Source organism: Molothrus aeneus, unplaced genomic scaffold (genome assembly GCF_037042795.1).
Source record: "Molothrus aeneus isolate 106 unplaced genomic scaffold, BPBGC_Maene_1.0 scaffold_36, whole genome shotgun sequence".
Lineage (NCBI taxonomy): Eukaryota > Metazoa > Chordata > Aves > Passeriformes > Icteridae > Molothrus > Molothrus aeneus.
In genome coordinates, this window is record NW_027099027.1 from 1,443,789 (window position 1) to 1,464,628 (window position 20,840).

The 20,840-nt window shown below is 49.8% G+C and overlaps 1 protein-coding gene and 2 pseudogenes across 1 annotated transcript in view; 2 read left to right on the forward strand and 1 right to left on the reverse strand.

Annotated features, from left to right (window-relative positions):
* The window catches only part of LOC136570728 (uncharacterized), a 2,607,743-nt pseudogene that overhangs the window by 1,422,022 nt on the left and 1,164,881 nt on the right, over positions 1 to 20,840 (reverse strand).
* The window catches only part of LOC136570729 (uncharacterized), a 2,347,277-nt gene that overhangs the window by 1,309,777 nt on the left and 1,016,660 nt on the right, over positions 1 to 20,840 (forward strand).
* LOC136570730 (class I histocompatibility antigen, F10 alpha chain-like) lies at positions 1,269 to 7,713 on the forward strand (annotated as a pseudogene).

Consider the following 20,840-nt stretch of genomic DNA (forward strand, 5'->3'; position numbering starts at 1 on the left):
GTCCAAATCACTCCCGGTAGGATCCCAGTTGCCCCCGACACGGTCCCAGCGGCTCCCAGTCATGCCCTGTATGGTTCCTTTCACCTCAGTCCCTCTCAGTAAGAGCCCAGTGTGGCCCCAGTCACTTCCAGTATCAGCCCGGTCACACCTTACCCGATGCCATTTGCCCCTGCTGTGGTCCCAGTTGCTCCCAGTATAAGTCCAGTCACCTCCAGTTTGATCCCAGTTACTCCCAGACACTCCCAGTACTATGCCAGTCACTCCAAGTGTCACCCCATCAGTCCCAGTATGATCCCAGTATGACCCCAGCATGGGGCAGCTGCTCCCAGTATGATCCCAGTTGCTCCCTGTATTATTCCAGTTTCTCTTCTTCACCCCTACTACAGATCTGATCACTCCCAGTATGATTCCAGTCAGTCCCAGGATGATCCAAACCATTCCCAGTCCCTCCCAGTCCAATCTCAATTGTCCCCTGCATGTTCCCAGTAGCCCTCAGTGTGGTCCCAGTATATCCCAGTATGATCTCTGCTGCCTCAGTTCTGCTCCCAGTGGGTTCTTTTCCCAGTCTGTCCCAGTCCATTCCAGTCTGTCCCAGTCTCTCTCCAGCAGCTGCTGCCCACCCCCCCTCCCAACCCCATTCCCGGGCACTGGGACCCCCCCCTGCACCCCCTTATCCTGCACCAACACCCCCTGCACCCCCTTTCCCGGGTATCCTCCTCTCCCAGCCCCTGGATCCCCCATTTCCGTGAGCCCAGGGACCCCCGGGCCCCCATTCCCGGCCAGCCCGGGGCACCTCAGCCCCAGCCTCCCTTTGCTGGGAAACCCGGCCTGGGCACGGGGCTCTGCGGCTGCTCTGGGATTTATGATCCCCCAAAGGAAAGGGAGAGAACAGCAGAGAGAGAGAGAGAGAGAAGGAGATTGGGAATCAGGGATCGGGTCCCAGCGCCCAGCCCTGCTCCGCCGGGGGTGGGACCCGCACCCGCAGGAAAAATTGGCTCCGCTGCTCCCGATGCTTGCCCGGCTTTGGGCCGAGCCCAGCGGGGTCCGGGCAGAGTTTGAGCGCAGGGCCGGGAGTTCAGCACAGCCCGGCCCGGGGGTCCCGCAGGGCGCGGCCCTGGAGGGTCCCAGACGGATCCCCGAGGGATCCAGAGGGGTGCCAGGAGGGGATCCAGGTGAATTCCCTGGAATTCGCCCTTTCCCCCTCCCCCCGCGCTCCCTCGGGCACTTTCGCTTTCGCGTCTCTGCAGCCGCGATCGGGGACGGCTGCGATGGCCCCAGCACTGGGGCTGGGGGTGCTCCGGGGGCTCCTGGGGCTCCTGGGGGACCCGGGGGCCGCGACCAAAGGTGAGTGGGACCCCCCGAAACCGGGACCCCCCTGAACCGCAATTCCCGGGCACCGGGACCCCCTTGATCTTCCATTCCCGGGCAGGGGAACCCTCCTGAACCCCCATTTTGGGTCATGTCACCCCCCCACACTCCACTTCCCCAGCACCGGGACCCCCCTGTACCCCCTCATCTGGCACCGAGATCCCCTGAACCCCCATTTCTGTTCACCGGGACCCCCCTGAACTGCAATTCCTGGGCACCGGGAACTCCCTAAACCTCCATTCCCGGGTACCGGGACTCCCCTGAGCCCCCATTTTCGGTCCTGTGACCCCCTCAGCACCCTTTTTCAGCACCGGGACTGCCCTGAACCCCCATTCCTGAGCACGCGGATCCCCTTGAGCGCCCATTTCTGGGCACAGGGACCCCCCTGTACCCCCTTGCCCAGCATTGGCACCGCCCTGTACCCTCTCATGTGGCCCCAGGACCCCCCTGAATCCCCATTTCTGGTCACCGACGCCCCCGGAACCGCAATTCCCGGCCACCGGGACCCCCTTGAATCCCGAATTCCTGGAAGGAAACTCCCCCCGATCCCGCATTCCCGGACACGGGAACCCCCTGAACCCCAATTTTTGGGCACTGGGACCCCCCTGCCCCCCCTAATCCGGGCCTAGGATCCCCCCGCACCCCCGTCAGTGCTCTGGGACGCCCTGCACGCCCATTCCCGGCCACCTCGTCCTTCCCAGACCCCAGACCCGCCCTTTTCCCCGGCTTTTGGACCCCCAGATCTCCCAAATTTCGCTGTCCCCCCAGTTCTTCATTCCCGGCGCTTTCTGGAAGGGGTTCCAGGGGATCCCGGAGGGTCCCCTGGGGTTCCAGGGGGTCAAGAGACCCCCCTTGAACGTTCATTTCGGGACACTGGGACCCCCCCTGTACCCCTTTCCTCAGCCCCGATAACCCCTGCACCCCCTTATCTGCAGCCTGGAACCCCCTGAGCCCCCATTCCCGGGCAGGGAAACCGCCCTGAACCCCAATTTCTGGGCACCGGGATCCACTACATCCCCTTATCCGGCACCGGGACCCCCTGAACCTCAATTTTCAGGCACCAGGACCCCTTGAACCCCGGAACTCGGGAATGGAACCCCCCGGAACCCCATTCCTGGGCACCGGGACCCCAGTGCATCCCGTTATCTGGCCCTGGGACCCCCTGCACCCCTTTTCCCAGCACCAGATCCCAGCCAGGCCATTATCTGGCACCGGCACCCCTGAACTCCCCATTCCTGGGCACCGGGACCCCACTGCATCCCCTTATACAGCACCAGGACCCCCTGAACCCCCATTTCACTGCACCAGGACCGCCGTGCACCCCCATATCTGAGACTGAAACCCTCCCAAACCCTCCGTTCTCAGGCACAGGGACCCCCCCCTGCACCCCCTTATCCAGCACGGGGACCCTCCTGCACCCCCTCATGCAGCACCAATGCCCCCCCGCACCCCCTTTCCGGCCCTTCCCCTCTCAGACACCCCAGCCCCCGCTTTTCCTTGACCCCAGCACCCCCTGGACCCCCACTCCTGCCTTCCACAGCCCCCACCCACCACCTTCCTCAACACCGGGGCCCGTGCACCCCCTTTCCTGGGCACAGGGACCCGCTGGACACCCCATTGCCCTCACCCCCCTTTCCTTTATTCGGGACCCCCTGAACTTCCTTTCCCGGGCATGGGAACCCCCCCGTACCCCCTCATCCGGGACTGGGACCCCCTCCTGGACCCCCCCTCACGTGTTCCGGGACCCCCTGCACCCCTCCCCGCCCCTCCCGCCCTCCCCAGACCCGCCCTTTTCCTTGACCTTTGCACCCCCAGATCTCCCAAATTTCCCTGTGCCCCCAGTTCTCCACTCCCGGCGCTTTCTTAAGGGGGTCCCAGGGGGTCCCAGGTGGTTCTCAGAGGGCTCCAGGGCGGTCGCAGCGGGGATCCAGAGGGATCCTGAGGGATTCTCTGGAATTCCCCCGCCCCCTCCCCACCTCCCCCCCCCCCCCCCGCCCCCTCCCCACCTCCCCCCCCCCCCCCGCCCTCCTCGGTCCCTTTCGCTTCCGCGTCCCAATCTGCGAGACCGGGATCTGCCCGGCGACCGGTGACGTCACTGACAGATCGGGCTGCCATTGGCGAGCAGGAAACAGCGGGGCCAATGGCGGGGCCAGAAGCGCTCTGGAGGAGGAACCATGGCTGGGGCGGGGCCAGGGCTGTGGGCGGGGCCGCAGCGGAGCAGCGCCATGGCTCCAGCGTTGGGTCTGGGGCTGCTCTTGGGGCTCCTGGGGGACTCGGGGGGCGCGACCAAAGGTGAGTGGGAACCCCGAAACCGGGAACCCCCTAAACTTCCATTTCCTGAGCCCGGGAACCTCCCCATACCCCATTTTGGTTCCTGTGACCCCCCTCCATCCCCTTCCCCAGCACCGGGACCCACCTGTACCCCTTCATCTGGTACCGGGACCCCACCTGTACCCCCATTCCTGGGCAGGGAAACCCTCCTGAACCGCCATTCTCGGGCATGCGAATCCACTGAGCCCCCATTCCTGAGCACGGGGACCCCTTGAGCGCCCATTTCCGGGCACCGGGGCCCACTTGAACCCCGAATTCCGGGAAGAGAATCCCCTGAACCCCCATTCCTGGGCACGGGGACCCCCATGAACGTTCATTTCCTGGCAGCGGGACCCTCCTGCACCCCATTATCTTGCCCCAGGACCCACCTGATCTCCCATTCCTGGGGATCAGGATCCCTTTGAATCCCGAATCGCGGCACGGGAACCCCCCTGAACCCCCATTCCTGGGCACTGGAACACCCCTGAATCTCCATTTCCGGGCACCGGGACCCCCCTGCACCCCCGTCAGTGCTCTGGGACCCCCTGCCTCCCCTTTTCGGGCATCCCCCTTTTCCCACACCCCAGACCCTCTGAACCTTTTCCATGATCTTTGGACCTCCCAGATCTCCCCACTTTCCGTGTCCTCCCTTTTTTCCACTCCCGCCACTTCCCGAAAGGGGGTTCCAGAAGGTCCCGGGGGTCTCGGGGGGGTCGCCGCGGGGATCCAGAGGGATCCAGATGAACTCCCTGGCATTCCTTCTTTCCCTGTCCCCTTCCCCCGCGTTCCCTCGGTCTCTTTCTCTTTCCCGTCTCCCAAGCTGCGTCCCCGGGATCCGCCCACCTCTCCCAGCCCCAGACCTCCCTTTCCGTGACCCAGGGAACCCCTGGAGCCCCGTTCCTGCCTTTCCCAGCTCCCAGACCGCACTTCCCTCAGCACCGGGGACCCCTGGACCCCCTTTGGTGGGCACAGGGACCCCCTGGATCCCCCATCCCGCCTCTCCCAGTCCCTTCCCTGAACCCTGGACCCTTCCTGGCTCTCCCAGTCCCCCTTCCTGCCTCTTGGATGCCGCAGACCCCCCAATCTCTGCATCCCCACAGTTCTTCACCCCCTGCTTGCCCTGCGGGGGAGTCTCAGGGTGTCCATGAGAGTCCCAGGGGGGATTCTGGGCCCTGGGACCCCCCTGAATTTTCACTTCTGGGCACTGGGACCCCCCTGCACCCCCTTATCCAGCACCAATCCCCCCCTACACCTCCCTTCCCATCCATCCCACCTTCCCCAGTCCCCAGACCCCCCTTTCCCTTGACCCTGATACCCCCTGGACCCCCATTCCTGCCTTTCTCAGCCCCTGGCTCCCCCTTTCCTCCGCTTCAAGGACCCCCAGCCTTCTATTCCCAGGTCTCCCCACCCTGTGACCCCTTTCCCTGGCACTGGGGACCCCTGGAGCCCCTTTCCTGGGCACAGGGATCCCCTGGAACCCCCATCCCACTTTCCCAGTCCCTGCACCCCTCACCCCTTCCATGACCCTGGAACCCCCTGAGCCCCCTTCCTGGACACCAGCACCCCCTGCATGCCCTTTCCTGTCCATCCCACCTCTCCCACCCTGCACCACCCTTTCCTTGGCTCCAGGATCCCCGAACCCCTTCCCAGCTCTCCCAGTTCCCCTTTCATTGATCCATGATCCCCTCAGCCCCCCCAAATCTCTGTGTCCCCCCAGTTCTCCACTCCCTGCATTACCTGAAAGTGGCAGTGTCAGAGCCCAGCCCAGGGATCCCCCAGTTCATGGCCATTGGGTTCGTGGATGGGATCCCCTTCGTGCGCTACGACAGCGAGCGGGGCAGGACGGAGCCGCTGACGCAGTGGATAAAGGATGGAGTCGAGCCGGGATATTGGGATAGGGAGACCCAGAAGTGTGTGGGACACCAGCACGCGTTTGTCAAGAACCTGGAGACACTGCGGGAGCGGTACAACCAGAGTGGGGGTGAGTGGGGGGATCTGTGGGGCTGGGATGGGAACTGTAGGGCTGGGGTGAGGATCCATGGGGCTGGGATGGGATCTATAGGTGACGGATGTGGATTCACAGGGCTCCAAGGGGGTGAAATGGGAATTCATTAGGCTGGTATGGGATATCTTGTGATCTATGGGTTGAGATGAGATCTGTGGGGTTGGGTTGGGATCCATGGGGTTGGGATGTGGATCCATGGGGCTGGGATGGGATGTGTGGGGTTGGCTTGTGAATCCATAGGGTTGGGATGTGGATCCATGGGGCTCCAAGGGGCTGGGATGAGGCTCTGTGGGTCTCCCTCAGACTCTGGTGCTCCATGGGGCTGGAATGGGGCTCTGTGGGGCTGGAACACAATTCCATGGGTCTCTGTGGGTACAATCCCCCCAGGTCTCCACACAAGGTTGCGAGTTTCTGGCTGTGAACTCCTGTCCGATGGGAGTGTCCGTGGATCCCACCTGGATGGCTATGATGGGCGGGATTTCATCTCCTTTGACCCGGAATCTGGGAGATTTGTGGCAGCCGACAGCGCTGCTGAGATCACCAGGAGGCGCTGGGAACAGGAAGAGGTGGCTGAGTATCGGACAAATTACCTGAAGCACGAATGCCTGGAAGGGCTCCGGAAATACGTCGGATATGGGCAGGAGGAGCTGGAGCGCAAAGGTGGGAGCAGAATTCCTATGGGAGTTTGGGATCTGGGAATGGAGGACTTGGAAACACAGTAATTCCTGTGGGAATTCCATGGGTAGATCTCACCCCTATGCCATTCCTATGAAATTCCATGGTCAGATTTCACTCCAGTCCCATTCCAGTGGGAATTCCATGGGTAGATCTCACTCTCATCCCATTCCAGTGGGAATTCCATGGATAGATCTCACTCTCATCCCATTCCCATGGAATTTCATGGGCAGATCTCTCCCCCATCCTATTCCCATGGAATTCCATGGGCAGATCTCATCTCCATCCTATTCCAGCGGGAATTCCATGGTCAGAGCTCACCCCAGTGCCATTCCAGTGGAAATTCCATGGGTAGAGCACACCCCAATCCCATTCCCACAGAACTCAATGCATTAATTCCACCATTATCATCCCATTCCAGAGCCCCCTGATGTCCATGTGTCCGGAAGAGAGGAACACGGGACGCTGATCCTGTCCTGCCGCGCGTACGGATTCTACCCCAACACCATCGCAGTCAACTGAATGAAGGGGGGTGAAACCTTGGATCAGGAGACGGAGTGGGGCGGGATCGTTCCCAACAGCGACGGCACCTTCCACACCTGGGCCAGGATCGAGGCGCTGCCGGAGGAGCGGGAGCAGTACCGGTGCAGGGTGGAGCATCCCGGAATGCCAGGGCCCGGGATCTTCGCTTGGGGTGAGGCTGGGAATGTGGGGATTGGGAATTCGGAATTCCTAAATGGGGATTCCCCTCCCCCTCCTCACTATCCCATGTTTCCCAGAGCCGACGTCTGGCGGGAATCTCACTGTGGTGGTCGCTGTGTCCGTCATCGCTGCCATCCTCATCCTCATCCTCATTGGATTCATTGTCTGGAAGCTCCAATCCGGTAACACACGGGATGGGGGTCGGGAAGGGGCATGGATCCACCCAGCACCGTTCTGGGAATCCTGTGCCACTGACGCTGATCCCACTTTGTTTCCACAGGGAGGAGGGACAGGAATGGATACAACCCAGCAGCCGGTGAGTTCCAATGGTGTATCCAGCTCTGGATCCCTTCTGTGCGGATCCCAGGATGGATCCTGGGGTTAATCCTGGTGTGTGATCCACGCTGGAATCTCATGGATCTTCTCTTTCTGCAGGAAAGGACATGGGAACCAATGGCTTGAGCACAGGTATGGAGCAGGATCAGGGTGGGATTCCAGAAGGGGATTAGGGCGGGATGGACGGACTGAGATCAAGGAGGGGTTTCAGATCAGAGCAGGGTCCAGAGTGGGATCAGGGGGAATTGTAGAGTGGGATTGGGGCTGGATTCTGGAGTGGGATCAGGAGGGATGGATGGAGCAGGATTGGTGTGGGAGGGATGGAGTGGGATCAGGGCTGGATTCCAGACAAGAATCAGGTGGGATGGAATGGAGCAGGATCAGGTTGGGGTTCCAGAGAAGGGTTGGGCAGGATGGATGGGGCAGAATGGGGTGGGATGGATGGAGCAAGGTTGCAGCAGGATTGGGGTGGGATCACGTGGGATTCTGGAGCAGCTCCTGCTCTCCATGGGCTCCATGGGGACATGAGGAGCTGGATGGGGACACCAGGAGCAGGATGGGGTTTGTCAGCCACACCCAGCTCCATCCCCCGGGATTCATTTCCTGCCCTGTGTCCCATGTCCAAGGTGTCCCCAGGAGGGTTTGGCCACGTTGGGTTCCCGGAGGGGCAGCGCGATGGGGGTCAGGTCAGGCCAGGCCTTGTTGTCCCCAGTGGTCCTTGAGTGTCCCAAAATCAGGGATCGGGATCTCGGAGATGCTCCCTGGCCATGACCATGGCCATGACACATGCATGAGATGGCCGTGAGAATGACCATGAGTGACACAGCCCTGAGATGACCATGACATGGGATGACCATGACTGTGACCATGACCATGACACAACCACAACCCTGACCATGAGATGATTTGGACCAAAAGGTGACCATGGATTGGCCATGGCACAACCACGGCCTTGAGGTGACCGTGACGTGATCGTGGCCATGAGGTGACAATGAAGTGACAATGACATGATCATGAGATGACCATTACAGTGAGATGACCCTGAGCATGAGATGATGGTGATCAGGAAATGACCATGACCATGAGATGATCATGACACAACCATGGCTGTGAGACAATTGTGAGACAATTGTGACCATGAGGTGACTGTGAGATGACCATAACTGTGGGAAATAAGAAAAGCCTTACAGAATAAAGACCTTTTCCAACTTTGTTCAATCCTGTTCACTTCTGTTCGCCTAAAGGCATTCTGGGAAGATTCAGCTGTGGTTTGATGGCCAGAGAGTGGGTTGGTGGTCACCTCGTGTGTGAGGCAGGGATTGGCTGGGGAGATGCGTAGACACCACATGATCAGAGAGCTGATTGGGTAAAGGGACACGTCAATAGCAGCACCTCAGTGGCAGATGTGGGAATCTGCAAAATTAGAGGTCTTGGGAAAGCTGCAAGATGCAGGCCTCAGAGACAGCAGAACTGTGAGTAGAGCTAAGCAGCAGCCGTGAGATAGGTCAGCAGAAAAGGTATTTAAACTGTAGAAAAGCAAGGGCAAATAGAACAATGGTCTGTGTATTAACGCTTGTCTAGAATAACTCTAAGCTCCAGAAAGTTTATCTAGCAAGATATTAGGAAGGTTAAAGCTTAATAGTGGAGCTCTGTGCTTTGTGTTTTAAGGCTTACAAGCAGGCATTGCATTCGAAATAAGCATTGTTTTAACCAAAAGTACGTGTGCTTGTGGTGATTGGAGAGAACTACTGTCAATATGATTTTGCTTTGTGTGATTGGTCAAGAAACTTATAAAGTAAGTTGTAACATTAAGTTCTTGGTCTGTTGCCTAGGATGTGAGCTGCTGGCATCTTCCCATTGTCATAATCATGTAATGTGACTGATGCTGAAAAATAAAACAGCTCAAGGCACGTTCCACAGCAGTCCCATCCCTTTTGTGGTCTGTAAATAACCCCCAGCCAGCGTTAAATGGTGCTTCCTCTGTGAGGAGTTACGTTAGACTGGAAGAATAAAAAAGAAGATCATGGACAGTTTGGGCGCCAGAGGCCCAGGTTGTTAAAAAGGAGGAATAGACCATGCCCTTCGCCGTCTGCATCTGATGTCCTTGTGAGTAGCATTATTAGGGGCGCCTGGGCTACAATATGGGAAATCATTTATCTAAAACAGAATGGGACGTGTTTTACCAGCTTGAAAAAGTTTTACAGGATAAAGGACGTTCAGATATCTCAAAACATGAACTGAAAGACTTATTAATCTGGGTAAAAGCGAATACTTTAAATATAGACTTGCAGTCTGCTTTTACCTTTGATTTTTGGGACCAGATAAACTGGAAAATTTATAATCTATTCTCTCTCAAAAAGGAAGAGACTGTAGGCAGCCTAATGCCTGTCTCCTGAGCTTTATTGGAGAGTTTTAAACAAAATGATTGTAACAGAGACCTTTTTGAACAACAAAACAGAACATCTTGTTCTGAGACTTTAAATCCAAGTGATGCTGGGCCATCGTCCTCTTTTGGAGAAATTTTGAGTTCTGTTTGAAATTCCTTCCCTTCTGGCACGTCCGAGATTTCTCCAAGCAGTGTAGACAGCACTCTGATTCCTGGAAGTCAGATCAGCTTTCAGCTTCGGTCGTGCCCTCTGTTTCTTCCGGGATTCTCTGCGTCCCTGCTGCTGAGAACAGCCGTCCTCCCATTCCTCCACGAAAGCAGCCACCCCCGCAATGCCCAGAAGTGTTCAGGATTTTCATGGCATTCCAGGAATGTGGGAGTTTGTGAGTTATGTTCAGGGCAGGGTGGAGGTCGCACAGACCCGAGAGACGAGAATTTGAAGAGGCTTTGTGATACAAGAGCTACTTGTTCTGAAATTGTGCAAGCAGGGAAGGCCGAGGGGAGCTTTGGGTCTGCTCTGCCTGGCCGGGGGCTGTGGGGGTCACTCCTGCCACTGCTTCCCCTTCTCGGGAAAATACCCCCTCGGATTTGGTTCAGGCGGGCAGATTGCTTTGCAATTCTGAAAATTCTTTTTGTGTAAATTCCTCCAACAAGTCTCTCCCAGGGTTTTCTATGGTACGCCAGCCCTCAGATAGAGGCGGTGGGGGAGCTGTGGATTTGGCTCTGCCTGCAGAGGACAGGGCAGGGGGAGGACAGAGGCAGCGGGCAGCAGCCAGGAGCCGAGCGGAACCAGGAGGGCTCTGCCCAGACAGATGCCTGGGATGGAGGCAGGAGGGCTCAGAGGAGTTTCTGGGAACACAAACAGAAGCCTTGAAGCCCGTCTCATTTGCTGCTGGGGGGGAAAACAGCACGTCGAGGTCGCGGCTTGGAGCTGGCAATTTTCCAGCTGGCTCCCCGCAGGCAGAGCTGCAGTGCAGAACCTGTAACAGTGCATTGGAAATTATCACAGATACAAATTCGCGCGCATTCCGAGAGCAGGAGTCAAATTCTGGCTTTTTTCCACAGTCCAGGGTACGCGACTCCTCCCCTGCCCTTCCTGGCAGGGCTCCGGAGGCGGCGTGGTCCTTAAGCGATGCTGCGGCCAAGAATTCAGAGTTCTCTTCCCCGCCCATGCTGGCAGAGCTCCCGGGAAAGTTTGTTGCTTTGGCAACATCCCTGCCAAGAACTTGGAGCTTGGCAGAGCTCCCGGAACAGCTGCTGTCAGTGACAATTTTACCTTTTCTGTACCAAAGACAACAATGACGAGAGGAAAAATTAAAAAGCAATCTAAATCAGAGGTTGAACCTCCCTTGAGATTACCTAATTGGTCTAATATTAATCAAAATTTAGAAAAAGATTTGGATTCAAAGATAAAACTCCTTGCATTACCTGTAAGATATGGTCGTAATGATGCAAATCCATGATATGAAAGTCTTTCTCACCATGATATAAAAGAACTGCGTCAGGCTTTGAAAGAAAGTGGGTTCTCCTTATTTTAATAATGTGTTGAAAAGTATTTATAATTGTTATGACTTAGTCCCTGCTGACTGTCGAAATGTGGCTTCCCTGATTTTAACCAATTCACAATATCTTTTATGGGAATTACAATGGAAAAAACTCCTTAATAAATTGATTGAAAGATATGCAAATACTGCTTATGAGGATCTAGATGTTACCCAATTAGCAGGTGATCCACCTTACCATAGACTGGAAAATCAAGCAGCAGAATTGCCTCGGCCTGTATTAACAGATATTAAAGATGCTGCTAGAAAAGCTTTGTTTTCAGTTGAGCCAGCTGGTACACATGTGAATGCTTTTACTACTTTTAGGCAAGGTGAAACAGAATCCTATGGTTCTTTTTTAGATAGATTAACCCAAGCAGTCGAAAAACAATGTCCAGATGAACAAGCTCGCTACTATATTGTTCAAAACCTTGCTTTTGTAAATGCTAATGAGGCATGTAGAAAAATTATTTTAACTTTTCCTGATCAGCCTCCAACTGTTACACAGATGCTAACAGCTTGCAGTAGGCTCACTGCTCCACAACATCTTGCTAATATACAGGTCAATGCTTTAGGAAAAACATTGGAAGACCATCTGACACAATGAATGGATAAATTTGAAAAGCTCCTAGAAAAACAAGAAAAAATTTGGGAAAACTCTGTTAGCACTGTGCAGTTGGACTCTGATGAAAAGACTTGTTGCTTTGCTTGTGGTAAACCAGGTCACATTAAAAAGGATTGTCGTGTGAAAACAATCCAACCAAAACAACTTTCTATTTGCCCTCGATGTCGAAAAGGGAAGCATCTTGCTAAGTACTGTCACTCTCGTTTGGCATCGATGGCAGACCCTTGTCGTTAAATTTAAAAAACAGCGCGAACCACCGCGCTCAGACACAAGCAGTGGTAGCCCCTGGCAACCAGGTACCAGTCAGGTGGTGTTGGTACCTCAGTCATTTATCCCTCAGTCAACCAATCCTCAAATGGTTCCAGCTCAATACCCTCAAGGGCAAGGTTCGAACTGGCCTCCTCAAAACTGATTCATCTATTAAATAATTTGTGTTGTGTGAACATTCCTACTGGAATTGTCAATCTTTTTCAACAAAGACAAGATTTTTTGATTCTAGGCAAAGCCAACAACAAAATTCTTGGACTCTCAATCGTTCCTTCTGTTGTTTCAGTAAATTGTAATGAAGAGCTAGTGATTTTAGCTCTTGCACTTGACGTTCCTATGATAATTCCACCAAAAACACCTATTGCTATTGCATTTCTGTTACCCATGAGTACACCCAAGCAAAACAACTTTCCAAAGAATTCAATTGTGTCTGTGTCATCTGGTACCTCAGGTCCAGAGGTCTTTTGGGTGCAATGTTTGGACTGTGACCGACCACAACTGACTTGTAGCCTGACTCACTGTGGTAAAACAATTTATGTTACAGGCATGCCAGATCCTGGTGCAGATGTCACTGTAATTTCCCATATGTTCTGGCCCAATGACTGGGATTTGGTGGCTCCTTCAGGTTCCCTCACAGGGATTGGAGGTGCTACTGTGTGTTTGCAAAGTGCATCCATGATTAACATTACAGGTCCTGAAGGAAAGACAGCAACAGTGCATCCTTTTGTTGTTCAGGAGCCTCTCACCGGCTGGGGGAGAGACGTCCTGTCCCAATGGGGAGCAAAACTGGAGGTGGGACTGTGACGGAAACCACGTCAAAACCGGCCACTTTAAAGCTGACCTGGAAAACTGATCATCCTGTATGGATTGATCAATGGCCTTTAACAGAGAAAAAACTAAATATCCTTAAAAAATTGGTAAAGGAACAATTACAGCAAGGTCACATCACCCCCACAAATAGTCCTTGGAATTCACCAGTATTCGTCATCCACAAGAAGACATCGGACTCCTGGAGGTTGCTTCATGACCTGAGGAAGATCAATGAAGTGATTGAAGACATGGGACCTCTTCAACCTGGACTCCCTTCTTTATCAATGATCCCAAAACACTGGCCTCTTGTTGTCATTGATTTAAAGGATTGTTTTTTCCACATTCCACTTCATCCTGATGATGCTCCAAGATTTGCCTTTTCCGTTCCTGTCATCAGTCGAAGAGAACCCATGCAGAGATATCACTGGAAATCACTGCCTCAAGGAATGAAAAATTCGCCTGTAATTTGTCAGCATTTTGTTGCCCAAGCTTTGTCTCCAGTTTGACGGAAGTTTCCAAGATCCATGATTCTGAACTATATGGATGATTTGCTCATCGCAGCTCCAGCGCAGGCAGAGATGGAGCAAACCTGTGCTGGTGTTGTCGCTGAAATCCAAAATGCTGGGCTTGAAATTTCTGCAACAAAAATCCAAGAAGTTCCACCCTGGAAGTATCTGGGATGGAAGATGACTGAGAAAACAATAACGCCACAGAAGATACAGCTCCAGACCAGTGTCAACAATCTGCAAGACTTACAACAACTTTTGGGAGAAATCAATTGGGTCAGACCTGTTTTGGGAATCACCAACGACGAACTGGGTCCACTTTTCAATTTACTGAGAGGAAGCTGCGACATCACTTCTCCAAGAACCTTAACACCTGAACCTTGTGCAGCCCTTGACAAGGTCATGGAAGCTCTCCAAAGACGACAAGCTCATTGCTGTATTCCAGAAAAGCCTTTCTTTTTTGCAATTTTAGGAGAAAAAAATGCAACTTTGTGGTCTCATTTTCCAGTGGGACCTACATGTTTCCAAAGACTATTTTCACAGTTTTAGAGATGATAGCCCAAATTGTAATTAAGGCCAGAACCAGATTGCTAACTTTAGCAGGTCAAGAATTTGCAGTTATCTATTTACCATTGAAAAAAGATTATCTTAATTGGCCAATGCAAAATTCTGATGATTTGCAGTATGCATTGTTGGACTTCCCAGGTGTTTGTTCTGTTCATTACCCAGCTCACAAATTATTGCAAGCCAAATTGAGTTTTAGGGAGAAACCTAAGTTAAGTGAAGAACCCTTAAATGCAATAATTCTCTTCACTGATGGCTCTGGCAAAAGTCACAAATCAGTCGTAACTTGGTTGAACCAAAAAACTAATGCTTGGGAGTCAGACATTCAAATAGTAGAATGGTCTGCTCAGGTTGTTGAGCTTGCTGCTGTGGTTCGGGCTTTTCAGCTCTTTCCACAGCCTCTTAATTTAATCACAGATTCTGCTTATGTTGCTATTGTAGTTAAAAGATTAGAAGGGTCAATTTTAAAGGATGTTAGTCATGACACTTTATACCGTTGGCTCTCATGCCTTTATACAACTTTGCAATATAGAACTAATCCACATTTTGTTTCTCACATCAGGGCTCATTCTTCGCTTCCTGGATTTTTAGTGGGAGGAAACGCGAGAGCGGACAAACTGACAATGGTTATTTCAAACACTTTGCCAAACGTTTTTGAACAAGCAAAACTGACCCATGCCTTTTTTCACCAAAACCCGCAAGCACCTCTGCGAATGTTTCAAATTTCCAAAAGTCAAGCTAAGGCTGTCATGAGTACTTGCCCTGACTGTCAGCTTGTGCAGCCTGCTGCTTCTACAGGAGCAGTCAACCCACGAGGTTTGCAAAGCCTGCAGTTATGGCAAACGGATATCATTAAATACCCTTCCTTTGGTAAATTTAAAAATATTCATGTTTCAGTGGACACGTTCTCTGGTGCAGTTTTTGCTTCTCTTCACACAGATGAAACAAACAATCATGCCTGTCACCATTTTTTGCAAGCTTTTGCTTCATTGGGTGTGCCCCAAGAAGTAAAAGCGATAATAGTCCTGCATATATAGCTCAAAAATTAACCAAATTTTTAAAAACATGAAGTGTCCGTCGCATCCTTAGTATTCCTCACTCTCCCACAAGTCAAAAAATTATTAAAAAGACACATCAAATATTAAAACACATTCTTGATCAACAGAAGAGAGAAGTAGAAGTCACACCACAAATAAGGTTGAACAAAGCTTTGTATGTTTTTAATTTTTTAAACAACTCTGTTGCAAAACCCGATCCACCAATTTTTAAGCATTTTTCAAATAACACACAAGCAAAACTGAAAGAAAATCCCCCTGTTTTAATTAGAAACCCTGAGACTGGACAAATTGAAAGTCCTTTCCAATTAATCATTTAAAAAGTATGCTTCTGTCTCTACAAGTGCAAAAATTAAGTGAATCCCAGCCAAAACGCCAAACTGTACCGCACCCCAGAACGTGTCAATGAGTCCAAAACCATAAAAGCAAATACACAGACATAAGCGAAACAAAAAAATCACGAGTCACACCTGACATTCCTTATTCATCAGTAAAACCTACAAACTCTAATTTTATGTTATTTATAAGTGTGTCAATTGTTAGTTTCATAGAACTGGTTTTTGGTAAAAGCCTAGTTTTTGTTTTGTTAAGTTATAAATCCCCTCTATTAGACTTTCAAAGATAAAATTTTATTTTAAATTCAAAAGCAAAGTTTTTAAATTAATATATATGAGAAGATTTTTTGCCAAAAATTAGCTCATGAAAAAGATAAGGCAAAATCAAATGATATGCTGGTGTTAATTAGTTTTAATTGCTTCTTATAGTGCAAATTTGCCTGTGAAACAACCAAAACCAAATGTTTATGTGACCTTAGCCAAGGCAGCTGACTCAAATACCAAATGTTTGTCTAATTCAAAACCAAAAAAGGCTTTCTCAACCTGTCTAGTCAGCGTGCCAGTAAAAAATTTGCCTTTGATCAAAAAGCAATCTAATAGTAAGCCTAGTAAAATTAACAATGAGAGCAATCCCGTATTAAATTAAAACATTTAAGCCAAAAAACTTCCCAAAGCAGTATCTAAACCCCCCAAATTAAAAATCCTTAATTCTTTAACAATAGATTTTTGCCTTATGTTTACAGCTAATGATTAGCAAAAAAGTAATCCTCTGAAGTACAATGTTATTCCCCATCATTTTGCATGCAGAAATTTAAGTGTTTGGTGTAATTATTCAAACAGATGAAATGTACTTTCCAAAACTAACTAATATCCACAACAATTGCCAAAAGAATATTAGTTCATTGGTAAAGATAGAGCTTAGCAAAGCATTCCATCACGCCTTAAAAGTAACCCATGTAGCATTGGAATGCTCACTGTAATAACACCTACTGCTAAAGCAGTCATTAAAAAGAAACATAAAACAACAAAATCTGTTCATCATTATGATGAAAACTGAAAGAGTAATTTCATGCCTTAAATTGCTACCAAAAAAATTTCAGCAAGTTTGTTTTTACCCCAAGTGGCTTCAGCAATGACATTGAAACAATTAAATCAAGTTAGATGTTAGCTAAGTAAACAAACTAATGCCACATCCACAGCAATCAGTGATATGTTAACAAATGTTAATAGTGTTAAACATGCTACCCCTCAGAATAGAACAGCAATGGATTTTCTTTTACTAGCACATAAACATAATTGTGAAAATTTTGAAAGATTGTTGTATAAACCTATCTGATCATTCTGAATCCATCTGCAAAAGCTTACAAAAGCTGAAAATTTTGACAACTCAAATTTAAAAAAATAGTGAATCCTAATTAAATAATTTGTTCCAAAAACAGAGCTTTACACCTTAGCTAAAGAAACTTTGTAAGATAAGTGTATATATGTTAAGTGTTTTAGTAGTTACATTAGTAGTAATACCTTACATACTTCCGTGTGTACAACAAATAATAAACAAAACGATCAAAAAAGTTTTTATCATACAAAAAAGAGAAGTAAAAAATAAATTCACAAAAAATTCTCAAAATACCACAAAAATAGTAGACGAAAGTATAAACATGGAAGAAAGATTTAAATTAAAGCCTTAAAATTGACAAATTTTTTAAAAAAATAACTTCAAATTGTTATCAAACATAACTTATGCCCTTTAAACTAACTAAACTTCCACAGCATTAAAATTGCTGTGTTGTAATACAGCAATGCTTAATGCAAGCAAAAAACAACTTTAAATAAGAAATAAGCAAATACATTATAGTAAAACTACGAAACACAAAGTAGTTAATAAACAACCCAATTACAACAGTTTCTTTTTAAGTAAATTGAGAGGGGGTATTGTGGGAATCCATAAAATCAGAGGATTTGGGAAAGCTGCAAAAGGCAGGCCTCAGGGACTGCAGAACTGTGATAAGAGCTAAGCAGTAGCCATGAGATTGGTCAGCAGAAAAATTATGTAAGAAGTAGAAAAGTAAGGACAAATAGAACAATGGTCTGTGTACTAACACTTGTCTAGAATAACTCACTAACCTGCAGGAAAGTATATCTAGAGAGACATTAGGAAAGTTCTAAGCTTAATAATGGAGCTCTGTGCTTTGTGTTTTAAGGCTTACAGTCAGGGATTGGACTTGAAATAAGCAAGCATTGCTTTAAGCAAAAGTATGTGTGCTTATGGATTCCACAGCTGCCAGGGTGGGGTGGGGTTGGAAGGCAATTGGTAGAAATGGGATCCCAATTTGGAGCGGTGGGATGGGGATTGTGTGGGGCTGGCAGGGTGGGATGTATTTGATAGCAAATAAAACTTTCAGAGTTACTGATTTCTGTCCTGTTTATTTTCTGTCAGTTCTGTTTGCAGAGTGCCACCTTCTCAGCTGATTCAATTCCTATAAAAATCCCATTTTTTAAATCATCTAACCCAAACAACCCAAAACTAATATCCAAATAAAACCACCTACCCGCAATTAAATTTTTTTAAAATAATTTTAATTGGTTTAGAGTACTTAAGGATGTTATTAAAGTTTAATTGTTTGGTTAAAATGTATGAGAAATTATCGTGGTCTTTGGTTTTGTGTTTAGTATATTTGTAATATGAATTGTTTTACTAAGGTGTGTTAGATTGTATGTTAGTTTTTTTAGGACCACAGAGACTGGGATCAAATATGGACTGGGATCTTATGGACTGGTGTGAGAGATGGTCTGGAGTTCCCCTCATTTGCCTCATGACCATCCCAAGGACAGGTATCAGGACCCTGAGGACCCTGATTGGAATTCTGGCCTGCCTGAGGTGGATGCACACCAAAATCCTGAGGCCCCTGAGCAGAGTTCTGGCCTGCCAAGTGATTGTTTGCAGATGTATTTGCTGCTATGGTACCTTGCTTCTGGCAGGGCCTGCCAAGGGGCGATGTGCTCCATATGCTTGCACCTGCTTCGTGACAATAGCCCAGGAATCTTCCCACCTCTTGGCCAGATGAACTTGCTGGGGCGACTTTGGTGGTCCCCCCCGCCATGGAAAGTCCTTCATCTGCTTCACTACCACTATGACAAACAGAGACTGAAGCCCCCTCCCAAGGACTGAGACTGAGACCCCGTAATTCTGATACAGGGGGTGCTGGCCTGACTGGAGTGAGCCAAGTATTGCCTCAGGTGTGTTCGCTGGACCAAGAAAAGCAATGGGTCCCGCTCACTGCTGAGAACATGGACAATCTGCACCTGTTCCCCCCTTGATGGCTTCAATACCCTTATTCTTCATTGTATCTGTTCCCCCTCAGCAATTTCAACAGACTTATTCTCTGCTACCTGCTCCCCCCTCATGCAAAGGGCTATGATAGGCCTCTGAGTTAACCAGGGCTTTTCAGATCTTCCCAATATGACTGGGCGAACTCCAGCGACTGGACCACGAGGCCTTCATCTCTACGTTTGGTAGCTACACCCACTCTGTCTCCCCCTCTCTCTTTCTCTATTCTTTTCCTTTTTCCTAATTCCTTTAAGACATTTGCTGTGGTCATTCAAAAATAGGTGCATTTGTTTGATTGATACTGCAATCCCCTTCTGTGTTGCTTTTGCACTCTGAGATCAGCTAACGAACCATCACAACCTCCATCTGTATGAGTGGATCGTGACAGTATCTCACCTTTAGCTGCTTCTTTCAACTCTCTTTCCACCAGCTCATTCCCTTCTTCCAATTCAGAGCTCACTTTCTAGTGGGCCTTGATATGCATGATGGCAGCTGAACTGCTTCCAACAGTCTTATTGTCTCTTTGCATGTTTAATACTTTCCCCTTATGAATTCAACAGTCCTCTTTCTTTCCAAATCACTCAGTGGGCATGCACAACCCCAAATGCGTACCTCAAGTCGGTATAAATGTTGATTTCTCTTCATTTTGCCCGTTCTAAAGCACTTAGTTCAGCCTTTTGGGCAGAGGTGTTTGTTGATAGTGGTCCAGACTCTATTACCTCTCTGCAAGTGGTGACAGCATGCCAAGCATGTCTTTTTCCACTGATGACATTAACTGCTCCCATCGGTGAGCCAGGTCTTGGCATTATCGAGGGGGTGTCCTTCAAATCCAACGGCTGCAGTAGGTGGCCTCAATAGTTTCCAGGCAATCATGGATCTCTGGATCTCTTGTGCTGGACAATGCTCTTTTCCTGACCCAGAGATAGGGCAACTGAGAGGCATTTTAAAAACTTTTATTCCATTTTCAGTCTCATGAGAAGGCTGAGACAATACAGATGTTATAATTCACGCCATCACAATCAGAAGCCAACTGTTTCCTAATTACAATACACTTTAGGCGTCTCTTGGCCCATCAGCTTTTGCCACGCCATGCTGTAGATGCCTTACAGCCAATCATCTGAAACTACCCTCGTGGGTCCCACTACACTGCATCTTTCATAGTTCCATTTCTCCAAAGTATCTAGTCTTACTTGCAAGGCCATCTTTTAAAACTTTTATCCATTTCTCTCTCATCAATATCTGTCCTATTCCATGGCATTTCTAAGTCAGCATTTCTTGTCTCAAAGTTTGCACATGGATGCATACAGTGTGGGCCTTCTGTCAGGCCTTGAGAAGTCTCTACACATCCATTGCCCACACATGGTCAGAGAGAAATCTGGGGAGAAATCCTGGAATTTTGGGAAAAATCCTGAAATTCTGGGAAAAAAACCCCAAATCTGGGATCATACTGGGAGTGATGGGGATTGTACTGAATTTGTAGTGATCATCATCCTGGGATCATACTGCCATGCCATGGCAGATGGTGATCACACTGATGGGGACTGGGATCATACTGGGATGGAGCAGGAGCCTGCGGGGGGGGGGGCAATTGCGACCATGTTATGGGCAAATGGGATATACTGGGAGTGACTGGGATTATGCTGAGGGTGACTGGGAACAGCTGTGAGTAACTGGGATCATGCTAGGAGCAACTGGGAGTGACTGGGTACATGCTGGGGGTGATTGGAAACAACTGGGCTTATACTGGGGTGAACTGGGATCATGCTGGAGCTGACTGGGATCATTCTGGCAGTGAGTGCCACTACACTGAGGCTGACTGGGAGTGCTTGGGAGCAAATGGGATCATACTGGAAGGAACTGGAAAGATGCTGGAGGGAACTGGGCTACACTGGGAAATACTGGGAGTGACTGGAACAAAAGTGAGGATGAAAGAAAACAATTGGAACCATGTGGAGCACAACTGGTTCAGACAGGCAGGGACTGGGAGCACACTGGGCTCATATTTAGATCATACTGGAAATGACTTG